The sequence below is a fragment of the Anomalospiza imberbis genome, chromosome 2, assembly GCF_031753505.1.
Source record: "Anomalospiza imberbis isolate Cuckoo-Finch-1a 21T00152 chromosome 2, ASM3175350v1, whole genome shotgun sequence".
Lineage (NCBI taxonomy): Eukaryota > Metazoa > Chordata > Aves > Passeriformes > Viduidae > Anomalospiza > Anomalospiza imberbis.
The window spans coordinates 36,111,808-36,132,640 of NC_089682.1; positions in this window are offsets into that span (position 1 = coordinate 36,111,808).

The window sequence follows — 20,833 nt, forward strand, 5'->3', positions numbered from 1 at the left end:
GGGGAAGCTGTCCATGAAAACTTCCCAGAAGTTCAGCAAAACAATTCCTCCATTTTGTTCTTTCTGTCCTATTATGAAAGTGCTTTAATACTCAAAAGATACAGAAGAAGAATAAAAAAATGCAGTACCACCCTTGATTCTGGCTGTTTTGTGCACATCAGAGCCCTGTAACAGGTGCTGCCTTTTTCAGTACACAGCTGAACATGGACAGACTTCTTAGCACCCTGATATAATGTCTGTAGGGAGGAAACAGTGGTTGGGAAACACAGAGTGATGGAGGCTGCTCTGGTTTTACAGGTGTTGGCTCACTGAATGAGCATTAGTCAAGGAGAGTTCAGTTCCAGGATAGAAATAAACATTATGCTTTTTGATTTATGTATTATAAGAAAAAGCTCATTTTTTAAATTAAAGGTCAGGATAATTACATAGAAATATACAGCTAAGCTGTGTTATGTGTAATAGACATAATTCACACCTATAAAGGGATATATGGGTAGGAGTTTTTATATGATTAAAAATATAGACACAAAGCAAGCGAGCCAGGGCAAGGGGGCTGCCTCATGTATGTCAAAACCATTGTAGACAAGGCTTCATTTCAAAGCTAACACATGTGGCTCCCTTGGAGATGGGCCGTTTCTTGAGATGATCTAGGAACTCCCAAGCCAAGATCAATGATTGTCCCAACAACTACCCCAGACTGGGAACCTCTGGAGGATGCATCTCAATGCCAGGTTCCCGTAACTCCATCACCGATGTAAATCGCTTCCTGGACCTCGGATTGTTCAACCCAGCACAGAGAAAATAGACTTTATGAATATCTGGGATTTTGAATGGAAAGAATAGCTGATTGCCAAAATCCCGGCCTCAAACAAAATAAACTGTATAAAAACTGCTCGCGCAGGACGGGTGGTGTGAAGCACAGGAGACCCTCTGCTTGAGTGGTCCGACCTGTGTCTCACCCAGTGCCCATCCCGAGCTCGGTACTGTCCTTTTCTTTGTGGCTGGCTCAGATAGAATTTGATCTCTATAATAAAAATTGTTTTTTTTCTTTTTAATTTGGCTGGGTCAATTTTTACCTATAACAGCTGACTGCTGACCAAGTTGAAGAAAGAGATAAACAATTTCATGGTATTTCACCTGACTCCTCCTGAAAGAAGATTACAACTCAGATAAGTTTTCATCTATTTTTCACCAGTAAAATTGCCTTATTTGTTTTCTATAGGGTCTTGTCAGGTGCATTGAAATAAGCTAAAGCTGATAAGTGGGTCTTGCATTTTCTGTGATTCTGTTGCTGAAGTTGATGATGTTACTTGGCTTTGCAGTAACTCTCCTGCTCATTTCGTGAAACTCTTGAAAGTTGCCTGAGATTGTTAAGTAGGAGGATGCTTAGAGGCATAGCACGATGTATTTCCTGTGTTACTTATGTATTTAGTTTCTTTACTGAGAGAATCATGCAACGTTCTGGATTAGAGGTTCTCTCCACCTTCTTTTTTTTAATGTTTTTTATTTTCCCTCTGGGCAATATTTAGAGAAGATTGCATTTGAATCTAACTCTTTAAAGGGTGAAGTCTTTTATTTTGGTGGCTGCACAATAATAGGTGTGCTTCTTGGAATGAGATAGGACAAAATCTCCTGCTGCCAGAATCCTTGAGTAAAATTATAGCTCAGCTGAAGGCAAACATCATTTTTGTATCAATTTTCATCTGCTTTCTCAAACTACTCGTATCTAATTGTGACATGCATGCACATTCTGTCCACCCCTTCAGAAAATACTACAAAAAATTTAAGGCTTTAAGCTCATCATAAAGATAAGTATCTATTCTTTTTTCCTGGGGACAACATGTACCAGTTGCTTGATTATGTATTTAGTCTATTAATAGAGACTGCGCAGGCAAAAGGAAGTTTAAATGTGTCAGTTAACAATATTATTAATTAGTTCTCACAGTGTAGTCGTACATTTAGGGCTCTGGCATGACCAGAGCCCCACACTGTGTTGACTGCTGCATGTAAAAGCATCTCTTTACGCTGGGAAAATTGCCCGTGAGTGCAGCAGAGAGCAGCTGGGAGAACAGGGAGGTCCCCCTGCTGTCAGGAGGCAGGTGAGCACAGGCAGGGATGGGGTGGTGAGCAGCTCATCGCAGTGCCCTGTGAAACGAATGTCTTGCTGACAGGCAGTGATGGATAACGTTAATTACAAAGGCGGGAGATGTAAACAAAATTAGCAGATTGAAATCCTGAGAAGGGATTATTTAGAATTTACCTTTGTCAATTTTTGTGTGGGTGGTTATAATTGTAACCACTAGGCACAGCCTGCGCAACAGCTTGGCTGTTACCATTTACAAGCAATTATTAATAACACTGTTAAATTACAAGCTAATTTCCTCCAAGGCAGTTTATGCTTGAAGCTTCTGTGATTTAAATGTGAAACGACCCCATTATTCCTTTGCTTGATTGATACTAACTGAGAGTAATTAACATACAAAAGTTAAATCCGCTTTAATTAGAAAACCCTTGCTGCCACCACTCTAATTATTATTGAAGGCAATAGCTTTTTGCTGAACTTAACATGCAAAGTAGCTGTATAACCACAGTCAAAGGAGATGGCTTCGGACTGAAAATACCTATAGAGGTTTTGTCTTCATTTTTTTAAGTTTTAGTGATTTTAAACTGTAAATCTAGCATTAAAAACTATACACAGTCTCTCATATTTGCCAGCTATTTTGAAGATACTTGTGTATGTATTTAGCTTTCGTGGTGCACTATTACAGCAGGCTACTTTTCTGTCCTTAGCAGAGGAAGTAAGATTGAGCTAATTGTCCTGAGTGACACAAAGAAAGTTTCCTTCACAGCAGGGTAAATCTCTCTGGCTGTTTATGAACTGGGTATGAACAGCTGATCTCATCTAAGGAGTTCAAGCTGGGAAATAAGGCAGAGGAAAGCTGTTGAGCAGGAGGTGAAATGGATAGTGATGTACCTTACTGCGAAAATGGTCATTCAGGAAAGCTGTGTGCTTCACCTGTATCTGCTCTTACAGCTCTCTTTGGTTTGCTCTGAGATTTTTTTTTTTTTTTGACACTGTGCTATTACACTGTTAAATCTGTGTAATTACACAGTATTTTAAATCTGTGCTATTACAACCAACTTGTTATGCTGGTAGAGGTGCACAGCGTGGTCTCAGAGGTGGTCTTACAAATGAATTTTTTTATGTTAGTCAAAAACTGTTGTCTGTGTGCAGGAAGAGGAACGCAGCAGGGGAAAGAATGAAAGTTGTATGGCTTTTGAAGTGAGAAGAAATCTCGCTGTGTGGGATAGCGTCCTTGAGCTGGACCTGCAACACCAGGAAAGGTGGTGCCTGGGAGCAGCCTGGGCACAGCTCTGCTGCTGGGGAAGGCTGAAAGAAGAGGCAGCTCAGCCTCCTGCTGCCATTGGTGCCATCATGGTGGGGTATGGATCACCATGTCCCCTTGCAGGTGTTCTTTCAGATGTCAGCCTTTTCTGGCAAAGGTTTTGCAGAATGTGTTCAAACCCTCCCCACACTGTCATTTCTGTGAGTGTTGTTGCTTATTGCTTTTTTTTTTTTTTTTTTTTTTTTCCTATTTGAACCTCTTTCGACTGGCTGCTACACTATTAGTGAAGGCCAGCAGACCAGATTCCCTCTCTGACATGTTTTCTGTGTTGTTGTTTGGGTTTCTAAATTTTTTTCTTGTAGCTCCATCTGTGTGAAACAAGTAGAAACCATAATTTAACTCGTTGCATGGAAATCTCTGATGTATCAGTCCATCTCCAGGAAGTTTAGTGGAGATATCCACTCCTACATGTTTGAAAAGAGGAAAAATACCCTTTGCATATCTGTCTCTTTTTGAGCCTTGCATTTTGTTCATGTTGGACAGTAACCTCTTACACCAGGGCTGGGTTTGGAGCTCAGAAAAGGTTGTAAGCCATTGGGATGGTGCATTGCTCTAGGTTAATGCTTGTTAGGAGACAAGCACAGCTAAGCTGATGTGCCTGGCTTGGTAGGACAGGCTGAGCACACAGCACATCCCTGGGGGCAACCAGGCAGGGACAAGTGGCAACTGGTTCATCTGCATGATCTGAGTGGAAATAGGGCTTCCCAAGTGGCTTTATGCAAGTTTGCCTTGTAGCTCTTAAGAGTTTATCTCTTTCTGTTTACACTTTTAGATGAAAATTATATGTAGTGTGAATATCAACTTCAGAAGCCAGCCTGGTGGAGCTTCCTTTGCAATCAAGGCCTTAATGAGACCAAGGTATCCTTTGATAAAGAAAAGGGTTTTACTCTTGTGCCTCACAAATCTTTTTTGTCAATCACTGTCACAGTGCTGCATGGGAGCAGGAAAAGAAGCTGCAGAGTGTGGGAGGACACACTGTTAGTTTTTGACAGTAATTTCAGTCTGTTCAGTGAAACCATTAATGGAAAAACTGCATAAACTAATTAACTGCTTTCACAAGCTGGACTTCCAAAACTACATAGATTTTTACCTCACAACAGAAACTGGAAAAAATGTTACAGTGTAGGAACACATCCTGATAATTGAGATTCTTGCAGAGCTTTCTGAATGCCTGTTGCAATGTTTGAAATAATAGGAAATACAAATTAGAGCAGTTTCAAGGAAGTACTCCCCAAATGCCTATTGTGTGCAATGGTAAGAAAATAGTGAGTCATTAAAAATTAATAGTTTTAAATTTCTGTGACTTCTCTCAGGAAATGTCTTCCACTGCTATAATTGCAGGTATAAATACAAAAATTTTGGTGACCAAAGGTATGCCATGAAGAGAAATGGAGCAATTGAACATTTGTTCCATGCTAATAACTGATGGGCCAATGAGACAATCTAACTGATGGGACTTTTATAGTGTATTATAAATGGTAGCAGGTATTCAAGATGACATTCTAATTTCTTTATACATTCTCTCTTTTAATGGAAATATTGAAAGCACTGAAAACAACCCTATACACCTACAAGAGGCTATTACTTTTGATTTTCATTGCAAGGCATTCAGAGATGTGTGGACCTTATCATATCTAGACAAAATGGAGAAGGAAGTTCAGTGGAAAATGAGAGCCTTAAAGAACCGAAGAAAATGTTGGTAGAAAAATCTTATTGAAAGGTCAATTTGATGACTCCCTATACACTTTTTTCACATGTATTTGAGTATAAACTGTCAATGTATTTTTCCTCTACAAATTCACAGCTTTTCAGCCCATTGTCTAAACTTGGAGCAACTTTACAGCTTATATAAGTGATTGTATTTAGGTATGAGTCCTTGGCTGAGTCAGGGTCTTTGCTCTTAAGTAAAGTAGGATTAAGCCACTGAGCAACCAATCAACCCCCCAACCAAAAAAGAGGAACCTCTCCCATCAAGAGCTGTGTTTCTAAATGCTAAATTAAAAGGAATCTTTTGGCTATGAGATCAAAATTACTTGTATGCCATGTGTGTTTATAGATAAGTGGTTCTTGCTAGAACCATCTCACGTTGAAATGACAGACAATACCAGCAAAACCCTTCCTCCAGCTGAGGCTCTCATTGTGCAGCTGTCATTGAGCAGAGCTCCTGGGTACAAACAACCTCAATGGAGGGATTTAAAAATAAAAAATGCCTGTTCAATCTTGGCTTTCTTTGAACTTCCTAGGCAAGTCTTGTCTGTGGAAAAACATTCCGTGCAATTTCAAAACAGAAAATTGAATTGCCAAGTATTGTGGAATAGACTCAGACAAGCACCAAAACCAAGATCTGAAAACATTTGAAAAGCTTTATTTACCTTCACTTAAATGAGTTTTGAATTCACATACTATTATGCTTGTACATTGGAAATGTAATTTTATTTTAAAATGTCAACAACAGAGTGGTGGAAAAAACAAGATATGGAAGCTACAGAGCTGCAGTAAAAGAAATGCAGCAGAGGCAAAAAGCACTTTTCATTACAGAGAAAGTACTTTAGGCCAAATCCAACTGCACTGGAGTGAGGGAAAAGATACCCATTAACCTCTGTGCAGCTGGATTAAACCTTGCACTGCGATAATTGACTTCCTTAGTGGATCATATTCCATATCTCATTCTGTATGTTAAGCTTTTTCATGCTGCCTTAAGTAACATTGGTAGTGCTCAGCATTACTGTATTTGTTAATATAGTGTATATACATATTGGTTTTTCTCCTTAAGCATGAGAAGTGTCACTGAGTCTGAGAGAAAAGAAATCTTCACTGGTGGTTAGAGGTTGGATAAGTCCATTGTAAACCTGTTCTCTGAATGCTGTGGGATGTGGATAATTTTGTTCGAATTTACACAGAACCACTCACAAAAGCCCTTCAGACTGATCATGAACTGGAAATCAGAATTTTCTTCATTCATCATCAGGAACTCACTTTTAGGTTCATGACAGGTTTTGTGTGTTTATAGAAACCAGGGGATATAATTGAAAAAACAGAAGGGAAGTGTTGACTGACAAAGAGATCTTTAATTTTGTTTATATATCATGAACGTGACCTAAATAAAGTTACTGTAGCTAAAGGAGGCTAGATTTATTGTAGGGGGAAAAAAGAACTTTTATAACAAAAATAGATCTCTACCCCATTGCTGAGCGGTCATTAGTTTTTATAAGTTCCTTCCTTTTTCCAGGTTCTAATTGGTGGCCTGTTGGGAGCCCTGAGTGCAGAGCTGTCAAAGCACCCCCCTTTTTTACTTTTTTTTTGTCACATTCCAGTATAATTAGAGAGATGATTATAGTAACAAACACAGTACCAGCTGTTTGAAGCTTAATACTATTTAAGTATTACCATGCCTTTATTTTAAAGGTACCAAAACATATGGAAATCATAAAACATTTCTCTCTCTTTTCTCTGTTAAACTAAAGTTCTGTATTCAGATGCTAAGCCTGTGTTTGAAGAAAGGGGGGTGGGAAGAGAGAATATTTCTGAAATACCCTATAATAACTCCAACTCATCTGTACAATTCATGCAACTCCAATTCCCCTTTCTATTCCATCTCTGTCCTGATATTATTTCTCTGGACACAGAAGAGTGACAGTGATACAGAAATAGGTTGGTGCAGCTCTGACAGCTTCAGAATCAATTAATGACAATAGAAATAGCAATAAAACTAATAAAAATATTTTGAAAAACTCCTTAAGGCAGCAGATATCTCCTTTCTAGATGGAGCTGCTTGGGCAGCTACTGAAACTAAATTCTCTCCCAGGATTCAAATTTTCTCTGGTAAAAATTGTTTTCAGACAGATACCTTTTTTTTTTTTTTCTCTCACTTTTCCTGTATGTTTTAGAAGAAAGCTCATATAAAGAAAAGAAAGGGCCATACACCAGTATTTAAAGATATATAAAAGAAAAATTACAGCCAAACTTGCCCTGTGCAATATTACTCAGAAATCTGCAGAGCTATTCCAGGGATTAAAGTAACCACAGAGCTCGCATTCTTAGTTATACAGAGCTAGCTTTCTGCCAAAGTACTTTAAGACTTTGGCATCTTTTGCTTTCATGTAATGGGGTATTGGGTCCTGCAGCTTTATCCCCTCCACTCAGAGCTCTGCTCAGAGAAATCCCCGGGCTTTGCTCTCCGTGTTTCCGTGTTTATGACGGGAGGGAGGAATGCGTGGCTGGAGGCTCGAGGGATGAGCAAAGCCAGGGCTGAGAGCTGTCTTTGGAATCAGGTTCACTGGGACACCGAGGTGTCCCTCAGTGGTGGAACAGAAGGATGTGCTCAGGAGTTCCCATCTTCCACAACAATTCATTTCTGCTGCGTGCAAAGACTGTGGGTGATTTACTCTCTTTTAACACCATCGATGTTCAAATACGAGCCAGGAAAATGTCACTGCACTTGGAACCAAGTGCTTGGGGTTGTCAACAGGGGTTTTGTGGTGCAGGTTTGGCTGGACCTTTAGGAAAGCTGCCTTTCCCCAGGCTTGGGTGACAGCACAGGCTGCCTGGCTGGGAATGTGCAGCAGGAGCAGCCGCTCCTCGTCAGCTCAGAGTCCTGCAGGGTCCCCAAAATGGTTTTGGTTTTGCTTGAACTGCATTCAAATCTCATTGAATGATTTCTGTTTTCATTTCTATCAGAGTATTGGGAAGCTAAGTCTGGTTTCTTTTAAAATATAAACTGAAAATAAGCATAAAAGCTGCTGCTGCTCCAGTCAAATGCAGAACTTAGCTCCTGCTGGCTCTCAGAGGTACCTGAATGCAGATGGTATGATAAGGATTGCTCCTGTAAATTGTAATTAAGCCTGATTGTATCAACACCTGCTTTATAAACATTAGCTAGGAAGATGAAAGAGAAATTCAAGATAGTGGGAAAATACTTTGCTTTATTTTGGGGGAAAAGAAGTTTATCACATATCAATGTTTTCAGCAGAGCATTAGAAACGGATATTGGCTGTGAAAAATAAAGTGGTTTATTCTTTTCTTTTTTCTCTCTCCTCACCTCCTTGTTACTTTGGGTTTTTAAAATTAATCCTTTCCAAGAAGCTGATGTTTTTGTTTTTTTTGATGTAGAGTCAGTAGACAACTGAGCTATTTCACACTTGGGTAGCCAAATTTTGTCTCCTATTGCACATGTTCCAGCATAAATTTGGGCCTCAAATGTTTCAACGAGAGTACTGCAGGCACAGGGTGTGCAAAATTACACTGGAGCCTGTGTAGGTATTTTAGGGAGATAATACTTTCCAGAGTGGGAAATCATTTCACCTTCAGTGACTCAGTGACTTTTTTGGAGAAATAATCTGTTTAAAGCATCCAACAGATTTAGAGAACAGAAGATGTGGTTTAATTGCTTAATGGAAGGCTGAGTGGAACTTTAAAGCCATCCTCTTCAAAGGCAAACCAAGCCTCTGGCATAAATCAGAGGAGCTTAAAAAGTGCTAGAATTGTTGTTGAGGGTCACCAGTGTCCCAGTGACACTCTTTTGCTCTGGCCTGGCCCTCCCTTGCTCCCAGGATGTGTACTAAGCACCATTTCAGGATGAGAAATCCAACTCTTGCCCCATGGAGACAGAAATGAAGGGAGGCAGGGAACTGAGTGTGGCAGGAGATTTTGAGAGATTATGTATTTCCGGATAATAAATTCATAAATATATTTATTTTTATATATGCATTCTTGGATTTAACTGTGAGCTAAATGCCTTTAACCTGCAGTTTGGCCCAAAGCAGCCTCTTTCATGGTGGTAGTGCAGAGGTCCCATCTGTCCCTTTGTGCTGAGCACTTGCTCATGCACAGCCCAAAGCAAGCAAAGCCATGCTCTGGAGATGCTGGGAAGGACCCTGAGGTGACCCTTGTTTTCTCTGCATAAACTGACTCCCACAAGACAGCCTTCAGCAATGGATGAGTAGATGGACCCCAGTGTAAAACTTTATCTGGATAACTGTGCCTTTGCCAGCTTGGAGTTTTTTCTCATTTTTAAAATTATTTTTTGCCTTTCATTTTTTTTCCCCTGAAGCTTTTCTGCTAGGAGTAAGATGGTCTCCTACTAGGATGATTAAAACCAGTTGGCTGCCTCTGAAGTGGGCATACCATATAGTGTAGCAGAAGACATGAGATGCCCTGAGAAAGCTTTTGCTTATCTATCTGCTCTACTATTGCACCAATTAAAAATCAAGCAAACAAAAAAGAACTGCAGCTCCCCCTCCCCAGCCATGTTTACCTAGAGAAAGCCATGCTGAATATTGAAACTCTTGAATTTTCTAGACATCAGTCTTAAAGCTGAGCTGTGGTCATTTTTGGTTTGGCTTCTTTTAGTTGTGCTAAAAGATTTTTTTTTTTTTTTTTTTTTGCTATGAAGGCTTAAAAATCTAAAGCAAAACACAGATTGCTGAGAGAGGGTGGATTTTGCTCCAAGTGGACTAGAATGATGACTGTACCAGAGAAGTACAAGATTGGATATATATTTATTTATTTACTTTGGAAAAATTCCTTGTTTTGAGGATATGCAAATGCAGTACTACACACATCCATGAAGGACTGTACTTGGAGTAATATCTGCCTATTAAAAATAAACAGACTGTATATTCTTTCCTTCTGTAGCTGTATTCTGGCACCTTTAATATGGAATGGAGTGAAAATCACTGCCAGCTATTCAACACTAGGAATGCAGGGAGGTGAGGTGCCAAAACAGAAGTTAAGGCCACATGATTGGTGCAAATACTTTAAGTTGTCCAATGACTTCTTGTGAAGAACCTTTCAAAATGTGGCTTGTCTGTATGAGGGGGATCAGCCAAGTGGCTTGTGGCACACCTGACTCTCAGGGACAACACATTATTTCCAGTTTGGTGCACAATACAAAAATTATTGATGCTTGCTTGAGCACCCAGCTGCATTTTATGGAAGATTATCTTATGGAAGATACCTGGAAACTTAATAGCATCCAGGCCATTTTCATAGCAGAGGTTGTTAATACCAGTATGAATTGCTCAGCCTTTCTCTTCCTGAAAGACACAGGCTTCCATGTCTGGGTGATGAAACAGTAAGACCAAGTTTAGATCTTAAATATGAGCCTAAGGGATTAAAAAAACCCTCTCTGATCATAATGTAGTCAGGGCACTGGTGGAGCCAGGGCATTGGAAGCCCCACAGACTGGTTTTAGTGGGGTCAGGTCAAAGTACCAGTGAGTTTTGGCCTGCAATGAACTCTGTGATACTCAAATATCTGTACCTGAGTTAATCTAGTTGTGTTCTGAACAAGCACAACCTGCAGCTGCACCTGTTTATTGGTTGGCTTGAGAATAAAACTTAACCTTTTAAATTTGCTTGGAATGGACTCTGGAAAGAATTAAAAGATGTTTTCTCCTCTCCCTGTCTCTAAATGCTGATAAAATGCATAATGTTGTGCATAATAAAATGTTATGAGCGTGATGATAAAATTTAGTATGAGGCTGTTTGTCAGACAGCTGAAGAGAGACAGCAGTGTAACTCTTCCATTTCAAAGCTATTTTGAATTTTCTGTGGATTAGCTTTGGTCCCAAAACTTTCTATTTAAAAGACCAGTATGGTTTCTTCTCTGTGCTTCATAGCATGACAGTGGCTCGTAACACAATGTATTTTAACCACGAGAGGAAAGAAAAAGACCCCTTTTGCTAAGCCACAAGCATTTTGTACAGAGATATGTTTTGATTCAGCTTCCTTCATCCACCCCAGCCTACAATTTGCTTTGCTTCAAGCTCTGTAGGGCTATGCACAACATGTGTATATTTTTGGACAGTTATTTCAAAACAATCTTTAAAGCTTATAGGAGGCAACCTTGAATTTTAGTGGGGGAGAGAAAAGGAGACAGTGATTTGGAAATAATCCCTGTACATGCCCAGTTAATGCTTTTGTTCACAATATTAGAGATGGCTCCAAAGACCCATATGGACTTGGGCTAAGTCACTTTTTCACAGAATGCTTGACATTAGAAAGGACCCCTGAATGTCACCTTGTTCAACCTTCCTGCTCAAACAGCATCACCTGGACTTGACTGCTAAGGACTCTGTCCAGACAACTTTTAAATATCTCTAAGGTGAAAACCTCCACAACTTCTCTGGGTTTCTCAGATTGGAAGGCAACTGGCCAAGGTCTTTTCCCACTGTTTGGGGTTTTTTTTTTTATTTTAAAATGTGTCCTCCTGTTAAGCACTCAAGCACTTCCTTACTTTTAAGGAATCTGTCAGAGATGCCCATTGTGAGGCACAGGCCATATCCAGAAGTAGCATCAGCAGTTCAAGTCTATGCGAAATATTTTGGCTGCTTGCCATTTTTTTCCTCATGTATTTAATAGCTGATATCTTTTTTTTTTTTTTTTTTTTTTTTTAATGTCCTGACTTTCTGGATTCACAGAGAGACCTTGCAAATGGGAGCTGAAGGGCTCTGTGTGCATGCTCACGGGTGATAGGCACAAATTAGGAGGAGTGTGGGAAAGAAGGGCCCTGAGGAACAGCTGCTGTGCCATGTGCATGGGTTGGGAAAGGGGAAGGCAGGTGGTTTTCTGATCAATAAATGTTGTTCTGGCCAGAGCCATCTTGTGGATGCAGTTATGGATTATGTCCCTTCCACATAATATGAATTTATGCCTCTATCCCCATAGGAGGCTCGGACTGCAGTGAATTATACTTGCATAGCTACAGTATGGTTCAAATTATCTGAGTAGACAAGACTTATTTCCAGTTTTTAATAGGGAACAATAGGGACAGATCCAAACCCTGTCAAAATTAACGACAGGAATCTTGTGGGCTCTTTTCCATTTATTCAAGAGCCACCTAAGAGGACACTTTACCCTCTAGAAAGGATTTTAAATATAATTTTCTATGACTTCTGGGATTATTTTCCCTCCCAGGCCAGTGGAAAGGATCCCTCTTATTACTTCTGGGAGGTGGTTCATACGCTAGCATTGGATGTGAATTCTTTGAGAATGTAATTAGGAAATACATCACTTCAGCATTTTTTTATCGTAAACATACATCACTGTAATATGGCACTGTTATGAAATAAATACCCGATATTCTGGAAATATGGACCAATCCCATTTGTTTTAAGAACAGAAGGCAGGCAACTTTTCTTCAGGATCACAGAAATGTGCTGAAAGCGTGCTTTGCATTAAACTCTAGAGCCAATGGGTCTAGGCCTACGGATGTGTAGCTGTTGGATGTGCAGCCCGTGGAGATGGCAGCACTTCTGGCAGGCTGATTAATGAAGACAGAGAAGTAACACCTTGAGAAGTAAAGCCATCCTTTTTCCTCACAGTCTGGTAGATTTTTTAAAAAGACATCTGGACAACTTGCCTGTGTGCAGTGATTTGTACTACCTGTGTGGGCCTTTAGAAATATCTGTCCTTGTTGTGTCCCAGGGGACAGGAGTACATGATAATGTTGCTGGTGCAACATTATTTATTTGCAATTATTTGGTCTCCATAATCTGGTTTGCTGTTTAAATCCCTTCCAGTGCAAAAGAAATCACTGCCCAGGTCAGAAATCAATGGCTTTGTGCTTAAAGGCTTAATTATTCAACAGCCTGAGTCCTTTCGTGAACTAGAAGTTTAAATTATTATTTGCCTGACCCAAGACACAGACTACGCGAATCTGAGTGTTTGTAACAGATTTACTTGACCTAGTGTTTCCTCTTTTGCTGTTTTTCACCTCTGATTTTCTGCTTTTTGCTTATTTCAGTGCTGGGTACCAATGTAGCAATTATTTCTGGGCAGTGGGTCCTATGAATACGGTTCTTCCTTATGTCAGCACAGCTGGTGGCTGACTTTCTCCTAGAAAATGGTCATTTGTCAAAATAAAAGCATTTAGCAGAGATAAGTTTCAGACCTTGTTGGGGGTGGATGGGTTGTATAACATTTTTTGACTAAAATGCTTTATTTGTTTGCCCAAAATACACATCCACAATTTCTTCTTTCCTTCTTCCCTTTGTTAACCTATCTCTAATCGAAAAAGTAGTCACAATTCAGCATAAGCGGGCTTTGTTTGAACCAAATGAATATTTAATTAGGGGCCAGACTAATTATTTTCAGGATTTCCTTTCTATGAAAATTTGGATTTCTTTCCGTCTGAACCCACACTAATGGCCAATGTCAAAATGGTTGAGCTGAAATGCATGCCAGCTTCTAGGTGCTTTTCCCTGAAAGCCATTTGTCTGGTGCCATGGTGATTTACTTAGCCTGGCTGGGATCCTGCAGAACACAACAAATGGTGCCCTCCACATGCAGGTGCTGCCATGACAATTGGTGGCTGCAGAAACTTTGGGAAAGAACACTCAAAAAAGGTGCTCCTGTCCCCCCTGGAGCCCAGGTGAACTCAAGGACGAGCATGATCCTGGAAAGGTGTTGCTTCAGGCTGTCCTACAAAACCTGCTGTAGCATCTTGCCTGGTGGAGAAGGCAGTGCTGAAAAGTTGTGAGACCCAGCTACAAAAACCTGTGGTAAAGCTACAGCCAGGACACAGTTTCCTGCTGAGAAATTGCAGATTATGGCAAAAACCAGAGCTGTCCTGGGTTGTGGCCTCAACTCCTGCATGATGTCTGAGCATTTCTGGTGTGACTGGGTCTGCCTCCAGGCTGTTTTGCCTACCCAGTTCTTCTCAAGGAGTAGGATGAGGCTCAAAAACGAGCGAAGAAGGTGAATGTATTGCTGATTTAATGTAACTCCAGACACAGTCTGCTGGGAAGGGGCACACATGGTGGTAGTGGCCTTTGGCCAGGAAAAGGGTTTAAATGTAATCACAGCCTTTCCTATGCACTTTAAAATCCCATTTGAAGTGAGGGTTATCACTAAGAGTGTTAGGAACTCACAGGCCCTTTTGCCACCTCCTCCTCCTGCCTCTTCACTGTGCAAATATGGGAGAATCACAGGGAACTGAAACAGCAACTAATGTCCAAAATATTTCTTCCTCTGAGGGGTCATGTGTTGAGGAAAGGTGCCACATTGAGATTTCCAGAAAGCAATATGGAGAAAAACACATCAAAAATGCCCCTCTGAAATGACAGAGCAGAATTGAGCTGTATTATAAAGCAACTGCACAGGCACTGTAAAATGGTGTTTGGTTGTAGCAGGAGTAGTTCATTTTTACATCAGCCAGTCCCTCACTTGTTCTATGTGCCTTCTCATTAGCTTGACTTTTATGGGGAAAAAAATCAACTGAACACCTAGTGCATAGTTGATTCTAATTAATTTTGGATATGATTTTCATATTGATTTTGTCAGTTGACACCAAAGGTCCTTTAAGTGCAGGCTTGGAGTCCCTGATTTTTGTTATTATTTTCTTGGCAACTGAATTTTTTAAAGCAGTCCATTGGGAATTGGATATTCATCTTCCAAATTTACAAACAAAAACTCTTGGATCCCGAGGAAGTTCTTTTCTGGAATATGTGGTGAACGTGCATTCTTTTCTTCCCAAAGCCTGTGCTTTAGGGTGGGAGAAAAACCTATGTTAAGACTACATATTATTTTATTATTTCACACATGTTATACAGGCATGCATGCACCTTTACTGCATATAGCATTGACAGCTTTGTCAGGCAAGCCTGACTTTCGTTAGTGGATCCTTTGTGCCCTTAAATCTCAGAAAGTGAGTATACAACAAATTAAACACTGCAGTCCTCGGTTCCTGCTGCCACCTGTTATGGACTTGAAATTGCTCAGAACTACTACTTGGTGTTTAACAAAAAAATTTAGTTCAGCCTGACAGCCAAGCACCTGTAATTAAAAATCCTGTTCTGTGCAATGTCTTGTCTTTTCCATGGAAGCATCTGAGTGCTCTCCCCAGCTCGAAATGAACCAGATGACCTCTGTTGGCCAATTTAAAGTCAATCCAGTTGATAAAGTTGTTACCATCTCTTTCCTTAAAAAAGTTGCTGAGCTGTTTACTTACCTGATTGCTTGTTTTTTAGGATCTGGCTGTGTGTCTGTACAGACCCACCAAAGTGTCAGTGCCTTAGGGTTGTTGTCAGCAGGGATTCAGCTGCCACTGTATTCCACAGAATTTTGTCCTGAGCCTGGCAAAGATGAAGCACATCTATTCAAGTGCTGTCAGTGCCAAATAGAGCTTCTGATAGCAATGAGAATACAATGAAAAACTTGAGTGCATAGGTGGACCTAGGCCTAACCTTGAAGGCTGTCATGAAGGGGAAGACTTAAACTTCAGGATTCTTGGAGAAGCAACAGGTGACAATCTCAGGTTTTGCAGTTTGTTTTGAGGGTATTCTCACTCTGTTAAATTCCACATCTGTAATCTTGTATGGAAAGACAAGAGCTGGTGTAATCGGAGTCAGATCTTTGCTGGTGAGGAGCTGATGGGCTCTCTGACCTGCCATGGTCTCTTACAGGCAGTGCAGTCTGTCAGACAGGAATGCAGGTCCTGAACTTGTGGTCTGTCCTTCAGGATCTCTTGGTGCACTCCCTCAACCACTGGATACAGCCTTGCAGCAACTGCTTCCCAGAAAGGATATTTTCTTTCTCTTGCAAACATAATTTATTTCTGCTTGTGTTTGATTCTGGCCAATTGTTTCTGTTCATTGTGATGATCTCAACCTGGCACCTGTGGGTAATGGGGATTGAACTCTGAGCCAAGTCACTGCAGAATTCCAGTAACATCCTTGTTCAGGATCCTTGTTCATTCCAGAACATCACTGTTCTTCTCCCAGTTTCCCTGAAACAGAACAGTAAAGTCATTGAGGAAACCAAGAAGGGCTTTGAGATCTCATTCTGTGACTCTCGTGATCCTGAACCAGAGTAAATAGAACATGCAACAATCTGCTGCTCCTCCTCCTGCTGAGGGAGCAGCGTTGTCTGTGCAAAGCTCAGCCATCCTCTGTGGTGCAGGTGTTGTGTAGGGATACCAGAGCAGCCCTGAATTACTCTGCTGGCTACCCAAATTCTGGTATATATTTGGATTTCAACCCTGCTACTGCAGGGATTAACCCAGCCCTAGGAGCCAGTCTTTGCTGCCTTCACTCATGTTGACTTGTGTTTTGTAATATATGGGAACTACTCAGGATGAGGAAATTCAATGGAAACAGGTCTAGCCGTCTATTCACAGTAATTTATGTAGGAGATTTGGCTTTAGGCATTCCCTGTGTCCTGGAAATGTGAAGAAAATACTTGCTTTCCTTTAAATGAAAAGCATGTTTATTAATTATCACAGTTTAAAGCGAGTCATTAACTTTCCCTGGGATCACAAAGGACCAGCTGCTTGTTTTAGACTGATTTGATGGGAATTCTAAAAATTGTAGCTGCAGAGCTGGAAGCAAATGGCAGGAGGTGGTTCTGCCTTTACTGGGTTAGCTAGTGGTTGCTAGTTTTATGTTGATATCCTTGAGTGACATTGCTTGTTATGCAGAGATGTGTGAAATATTAATAAAATACAGTAAATTATTCATATTTCAATGACAATGCTTCCCTTGTAAGTGGTGTGATTTCTGGGCTGAAGCACCTGGTACAACTCACAAGACTTGTTTAATAGAGCAATCTTTTTTTTCTTCTTTTTTTTTTTTATTTTTTACTAGCAGCCATTCCTTAGTAGGTTCATCAAAGAATTACTTCCATTTTCTTCCCTGATTCACTGTGACCACACAGGCAGAAAGATAGTTCAGGGGATTGATTGTGCCATCTTAAAATTAGTAATCTTTCCCTAGCCTGTAAGTAGAGACAACACTGGTATTGGTGACAAAAAACTGCTTTGTCTAGATCTAAATTTTGATGCTTTTTGGCAAACCAGATATCTGTCTGAAAGAACTGCAGAATTTTTCTGTGTCTCAGCTCCACCGCATAAGTGGAAAAGATTTTGCAATATTTTTTTTTTTTTAATGAACTAGGATGCTTAAGTTAAATACTTTTGGGGGAATATTTATTAATATTGGAAAGAGTGTCAGTGTCTGGAAGTCCTCATGATATAAGTATCCACTTGCATTTTGATAACAGATTCTTCCTTAGCTGCACTGAAATAGTATTCACTAAAAAGGGTGATTCTGACTTTGAGGCTAGTAAAGCTTGTTACACCAATTCAAGAGAAGAATGGGTTTTTCTGGAAACCATTCATATTCCAGGCCACAAATCTAGGATTTACAAGGTCACATGAAATTTAGGGTTTTCAGGGAAGAAAGGCTTACTTTATGGTATTATAAAGCAAAAAAAATTACTGTCACTTTAATATTCTGTAAAACTTACCTCAATATTTACAGCAGAACGAAAGTTAATATTGCCTTTGTTTATAAAATATATATGTATATACAAAGGAAATGGAGAAATTGATGTGTAGAGTTTTTTAATCAATGCATGTGTGTTTAAAGATTAGTGTGGGATGGGTATACATTGTGTGCATATGTATTTTGATACATATTTAAAAAAGATATCCTCAAAAGCATTTTTGAATCACGTTAATATACTACCAACTGATTTTCTGACTTCAGGATTAGTTTTGATTGCTGAGAGTTACAGAAGCCAGAAGTTGTGGACAGCTAAAAATAATATGAGGAATTCATAGCTCTATAATGCCTCCAAATTATAAATACAGGAAACTGTGTGAGACCAATGTAGTATTACTGTATACAAAGACCTTACAATAATCTGATTTGCCATAATTTGATATATTGTTTCTTGACAAATGGGAACTCTGTAGTTTTTACTCACCCAAACTTTACACATACATTTCTTTAATTGTCTATCAAGAAATTTCACCTCTGGAATATTTTAAGACAAACAGTCATATATCTGAATTGCTCTCGGTTCAGAAGAATTATTAATATATATTTAGTCAATTTAAGCACTTTAGGAAATTTGGGTTAGGTACCCTCACAGGGTTTGAGAATTTTTACCTTTTTCTTCAAACAATAGGCCAACACCATGCAGTGATGGTCTTGGTTGACTTTTTCAGTAGACAAGAGCTTCCCTTAGTGCAGGAGCTCCTTTAGAGCAGCTCTTACCTTCTTGCCAGACCTGGACACCAGCAGTGACATTCCCCAGAAGTGCACTGCTGTGAATTTGAATGGTTCTAGGAATGAAGATTTTTGATTTGTTTCTGGGTTTGCCCATACGATGGAAGTATTTTGCAGACCCCAGCAATTATTCCCTCATCCTTAATCTGCAGGGATTTACTCTTCATTTGTCCTTTATGCTTATTTCCTCTTCAATCACCTACTTAAACAAGTGCTGTAGGTTCAGTGACACTTTTTGGTTAAAATTATCCAAACCAGAAGACAAATAGGAAAATAGGAATGTGGAGTGGCTTCTTTTGTGCTAATGAGGATTTGGGACTCGCATACATGGATGCTTGACCGACTCAGAATAGATCATTTCATGCTACCAGATGTGTTAAAATAACAATCTCAGAGATGTTTATTTAACAATCAAAGTTAGTTCAATATTTTGGGTTTACTTTAGTAAGTCTTTAAGTAGTCTTTACTTTTAGTAGGTCTCTAAGCAAGCCAGGCTGCTTATTTTGACTAAAGTATCCAACTTTCACCTCTCCTTGTGAGAGAATGGAGGGTAAACATGCTGCAGCAATGCCAAGCAAGGTCACAATATGCTTTCAGAAGGACTTTGTTATTTAGAATATTTGGGAATAGGGTCTGAGCCAATGTTTAGTTTTGTTTTTAAAGTGCCTGTCCTCAAACACCAGATACTTATACAAAGGATTATAAATACAGGAAAAATATAAATAATGGCAAGGCCTTTCAGATTATGCCAGATTCCCAAACAGAAGTAACCGGCAAGAAGACAAATCTCTTCTAGCAGTTTTATGATTTACCTTGTTTCCCCAGAGTTTTCCTCTTACCAAGAGTTTTAACAGGTAAAGTTCGGCAGGGTTCCTTGAAAGTCAGTGGATTTTGGTGAGGACCTGAGATGGCTGAGGAGGGGATGAGTGACCCTGGATGGAAACATCACCCCTACCATTGTCCTCTCTGCAGCAGAGACCCCAATAATGTTGGTAGTCCTGCCTGTTTGGACTGTAGCAGTAACTCCAAGATAATTTCACAGGCTGCCAAGATTCAGACCACAGCAAAACTGCCAAATCACATATTCAGAGTATGATTTAGTTTCTTAGAATTCCTTCCTGTGTCAACCCTGCCTTCCTGCCTGTTTGGGAGAGAAGAGAGTCCTCCAGATGTGACTTGAAGCATCTGTAATGGGAGGTTTAACTCTTGCTGTTGTCACAGAGGAGAGCCAATGCCTAGGTAACAGAGTCTGAAAATGCAACAGCTTCAGCGTGAAGCACCAACACCAGCATGAGCTACCTGATTCAATCTACGTGAAATATAGCCTTCAGCACTGGCTTTTCCTCCTGGTTTCCATGGAGATGGATGACCTGTCTTCTTATTTTTAACTGCAACTCTTCTGGAGAGGGGGGAACATGAACAAAAATGCACAATAACCACTATATTTTTTTACCTAATTAAAGAGAAATGCCCTGTTCTTGAGACAAACTCAAGAGATCCCACTGATGATAAGCAAATTCTGGCAATGGTTGTTTTCTTAAGTCTGAACGTGCAGCAAAGGGCTAACTCGGTGTGTCTTTCCTTTGATGAAATAGTCATAAATTGTGTTTGGCTCTACTGAAATCAATGGCATTGCCCACAATAGAGTGGATATACTCCACTGACATCAGAGCTGTTGGGTTTTGCCCAAACTGCAGCTCAAGAGATTTCTCACAGTGAACCTGGGGATGAAAATAATCATCTCCCTAGAGTGTCTTACACTTCAAGCAAACCTCTTTGAGGTGGATCAGCTGAGGATGGGCTGTGTAAGCCATCTCAACTGTAGAAGCAATGAAATAAAAAAAAATAATCACAATTACTTCCTCAGCAGTGGACTTGCCACATATTAGTGCATGTGTTGTCACTATTCAGTAGTAAGGCACAGCAAAAATACACTTTGATTGTCAGCTAAACGAAGTTGTGCTTTTTTCTTTTCTTTCTGGGTTTCTTGTCCTTTCTGAACAAGAAAGAAAGTCTTGTCCTTTCTGAACCAGGAAAGTCATGAAGGGTTTTTATCATTTTGGACAGCAATGTGTGCATAGTACAAGTTTTTTCATACAATTACTACTAAGTAATAGCATCTTGCAGTCTTAGTATTTCATGTCACTTGTGGCAATAAAAATGTGTTTATAAAGGTCAGAGGTTTTAAGATGTAGGTCATTGAGCTGTTTGACAAAGTTAAGAAGCTTTGTTCAAATTGGCAGTTTTCTGATGAGTGTCCCTGGTCATGGAATGCAAGAATTAGACGTGCAGAATGTGGATTGACATGCTGAATTCAGGTAGGAATCTTATGAAAAATAAATCTTTTAAATTTCCTATTTTATTTATTAGCTAAACTACTAATGCAAACTTGGGACAAAATGTGCATTTAGTTTTT